General features: G+C 41.0%; 1 long non-coding RNA gene across 2 annotated transcripts in view; it reads right to left on the bottom strand.

Annotated features, from left to right (window-relative positions):
- Nucleotides 1–2593, bottom strand: part of LOC115818545 (uncharacterized) — a 2802-nt gene extending 209 nt beyond the window's left edge. Inside the window, exons 1-5 of one of the 2 annotated variants that reach the window (XR_004025541.1) lie at nucleotides 2487–2593; nucleotides 1406–1591; nucleotides 470–1099; nucleotides 232–291; nucleotides 1–50 (exon numbers count right to left, since the gene is read on the bottom strand). The exon at nucleotides 1–50 is cut by the window's left edge and continues 209 nt beyond it. This is a non-coding gene — a long non-coding RNA (uncharacterized LOC115818545). The remainder of the gene's footprint in view (nucleotides 51–231; nucleotides 292–469; nucleotides 1100–1405; nucleotides 1592–2486) is intronic. The other variant, XR_004025542.1, reaches the window with a different exon arrangement.
- Between the last annotated feature and the right edge of the window lie 1544 nt (nucleotides 2594–4137).

Below are 4137 nucleotides of genomic sequence, written 5' to 3'. Positions count from 1 at the left end.
TCAGGCGACGTCATGCAGTCAGCCCATGGAGACGGAGCTTCATTTCAAGCCTACCAAAAAAGACAAACAAACATAACATTAACAGAAACAAATTAAAGTATTTACACAGGAGTAAAGAGAAAAAAATGGCAAAAGTGACCTCTAAAGAAATCAGCCTCTCGTGAAGATTAAATTGTAATTATAATTGTAATTGTAATTGATATCAACCTTAATAAACGGACAGGACCTCACCAGTGACGGTTCTCTGCTTCTGATCCACTTTGAACACGGCTGATTCCTTCATCGTGTTATCTATTTCAATAACCACACAATGACCTTACCATTAATGTTTTCACAGACATTCCATTTAAAAACAAAACAAAACAAAACAAAACTTTTATAGTAATCGTCAGTGGATAGTGTCCTCAAAACACACATTACGGGAAGTTTACCTTCAGTCGATTAATCAAGTTCAACTTGTCGGGCTCACCCTGAAATATGAGGTCTTTGTCCTTTCCGTTGACAGAAGAGGGGATATGATGGTCCTGGCAGCTGAGCAGGTCTCGGGTTATTGTTCACACTCTTGTCCGTGGTCTTGTCTCCTACCATCAGCGCCGCGGCCGTCTGACTCCCAGAGTCGTTTACCGGGATCTGTTCTTTCGCCGAGGCCACTGCTCACATCTAATTAACCTCTGTGTGGGGGGAAAGGTAGGCGCAAGCAGCCTGGCAGACTTCAAACGGGCAAGAGGAGAAGAAGCAAAAAAAAAAAAAAAAAGACAAAAAGAAGCCGGCCAATCAACTACGCGGCTATGTGATAGGAATTTTATAGGATGATGCAAGGCGCGGACGGATTAGACCGGTTTTCGAGATCTTGGGTGCGATTCTTATTAATCCCCTTCTACTGAAGCCTTGATGGTTTCTCCAACGTCCTCCTGGGGTGTCTCATCTCCGTCATGAGTTGGAATTGAGTGACCTCCAAGACATTGAGCAGGCCACGGGGAATGGGCTGATACGTCCTTTAATGTGAGGGATCCTACGCCGGATTGAGACGGAGGAAAAACTTGTGTCGGATTAGGTGGATTACCCTCTTTCACGCAACGGGGTATCAATGTAACTGCAACTGGCCAAGATCACAGATACATTTACTTTTGAAAACAGTAATGAAAATGATTTTGATTTCTGAGAAAGACAACAGAGCGAAGCAGTATGTCTACATTGTCCCATTATGGTGGCTATTTACAGAGTTGCCAAATATTTAACAGTGACATTTATCTGCATGTATACATATGATAAAATGTAGGTGAAAGGCTGCCAAGCAATAAACCCCCTGGACCTTCGGTAGGACTACTACTAGATACACATTTCTAACAAACCCATTTGATATGGATACTGAAAGCCAAATCTTACTGGCCAGTCATGAACATACACAATATCTCTCTGATGTGGAATATTCTGGATAAAAACAGAGAGGGATTGTGGCATTGTTAGTCAGCTAATGTGAGTCAGTTGGCTGGCCTTTGTCCGTCAGCTTTGAACTGTCCAGCCGTCACGCAGGCGCCTCCAGCTCCCTCATGTCATTATGACAGAGTGGTCACAGAGAGACTAAAACACACTGCAAATACACACACACACACACAGGGCATTTGTCATGAACAGATAGATCATGTATGTTTGTGTGTGTATGTGTATGTGTGTGTGTGTGTGGGTGTGTGTGGGGGGGGGGGGGGGGGGGGGGGGGGGGCGTCTGTGTGTGTGTGTGTGTGTACATGTGTGTGAAGCATGACTGCGTTTATAGTCTTGGATGGCATTCAAACCATCTTGACTTTCAAGTAACATGTCAATTCTGTAATTCATAGATTTTTGCTTGAGTCTAAAGTCTTTTTTTTTTGTTGGATTCCACAGATACCTTCTTGTTTTTCAAGTGTTTGCGAATATTTGTGCTAGAATAAAGCCTTATTTGGGTCATGTTTCAGGGTCATAAATTTAGAAGAACACATGAATGTTTAGGATTCAGTCTGACATAAATTAAAAGACAAAAAACTCAGGTAATGCTTTCCTTCATATCATCATATCCAAGCTGGTATAAATAATTCTAATTTCATAAATATTACATGATATCCTTGTTGCACTATTTGAAACCCACTTTGGACTTCACTTTGCCCTTGACCGACCTTGAGACAATGCTTTAAATCATTGCCACAGGTATGGATTAGTAATATCTAAGCATCGATCTAGGGCAGAACGCTTGAATTATATTTTTTCATAAGAATACATCTCTGTAATGTGACACAGTACAAAAGAATTAAAACAGCCTGTGGTCAGAGCTATTACAGCACTAGTAAAAACGTGTTATCGCCACGATAAACGATGAAAAAGACATATTTCTCTTTTTGCTTTTTTTTTGTTTGTTTGTTTGTTTGTTTTTTTGGGAGGGGCAATCAAGCCATACTTGTATCGGTGAAAAAGAACAAATCCATGATCATAAAATGTAATGGAAAGAAACAGACCTGGTTGTTCAACAGTAACATTTAGTCTTCTCCGGAGCGGCAGAGCGGTGTGTGTGTGCTGACAGGGAGGCTATACTGAACAAACACTTATATTGATCAAAGCGAGGCCTTCACAAGCCCAGTCGAAAGAGTAAGAGCGATAGCCCGAAGTAACGGGGTTATTTTGCGAGGAAAAAAAAAAAAACACATCCGTCTGCATGTGTCGTCGCCGCGATTGCGAAAGCGGTGGCGTCCGGTCAGATTAAAAATTAATCCCCGATCTCTCGGCTGACCCCTGGTTTTATGAGCCCGGTTGCGGGTTGAAGAACTTACAGCTTTCTTCGGGACAATTTGTGGTTGATGATTTTAATTTGTGGGCAAATGAACGATGCTGGCGTTCTTCCAGATGAAGTGATACTTAAAATCCCATTACTGGCATTTCGGTATACATTAAGGTATATGATTAAACTAATTTACCATTCTAATGACTCCCTAGATAGAGCATCGCACAGGCTAGTTTTGAAACTGTGAAAGGTGCATGGACATCTGTACATATGACCAAGAAAATGAAACAGGAAGGCATCAAAAGACAGGAAGAGATTTGAGAGAAATTCTTAGAGACACAAAGCTTTTTCTTCCTTCTTTCTTTCTTTCTTTCTTTTTTTTATCTTTTGGGCTTTTCTTCCTAGTCTATAGTACCTCTAATCTCCTGAAGGCTAAGCACTGAGAAAGGATGTCTCTTGTTGGTTCAGAAAAAAGAAAGAAAGAAAAGAAAAGAAAAAAAAGAAAAACCCAACAAAGTTGTAATATGAAATAGATTTATTCATTTTTAATGAATGCAAATTCTTGAACACTCCTCTAACTGCTCAACAAATCCAAAATGACATGAGTAACATGATCTAAGATAGCATTAACACTTTTTAAAATTCTGCTCTGGCTATCCTAATACACTAAGGATGACATTTATGCATGGTCTAATAGCTAATCCGGTTATGTCCATCCACAGAGAGAGTACACACTATTTCTCTGTTTTAATTCACGATGATCCAGAAAGAAACATACACAAACTCTGTGTTGCCACTGTATTTAATTCACAACGATCCACAGAAAACATACACACATACACACTTGTACACACACACACACACACACACACACACACACAGAGCGTACTGCCAATGAAGTGGCCATGTATACATCACAATCCATACCCTTTAGGCTGCCCCTTGCCATCCTCATCCTAAACGAAACAAGCACTTCATAGACATCAAAGCCACGAACCAACAACGTAACCTGACAAGCCTCCCATTCCGCTCGTGGAGTAGCTGCCCATTGCACTTTAGAGACCACTTCTCCTGCTGCCATAAGGATAAAAACGTCAACTTCCTTTAAGCTCAGATGGTGCTTCATCTATGTGTGTGTGTGTGTGTGTGTGTGTGTGTGTGTGTGTGTTTGCGGGGAGAGAGCCTAGCAGATCTTGTTATTGCCTCCAGCTACGATGTCTGGAAAAACATCAACAAATTTATGCAGAACAACACTTGAGGCGGAAAGTGTTCTCAAACTGGTGTTAAGGTTCTTTTTCCTACTCTTAATCTCATGGATTATAATGTCAACTGTAATTCTGATCTCAGACCTCCATTTAGGGTAAATAGCCACGCATCTAAATGTGAAG

Source organism: Chanos chanos, chromosome 8, assembly GCF_902362185.1.
Source record: "Chanos chanos chromosome 8, fChaCha1.1, whole genome shotgun sequence".
Taxonomy (NCBI): domain Eukaryota; kingdom Metazoa; phylum Chordata; class Actinopteri; order Gonorynchiformes; family Chanidae; genus Chanos; species Chanos chanos.
Note: the sequence above shows the minus strand (reverse complement) of the source record. Positions and strands in the feature narration are given on the sequence as shown.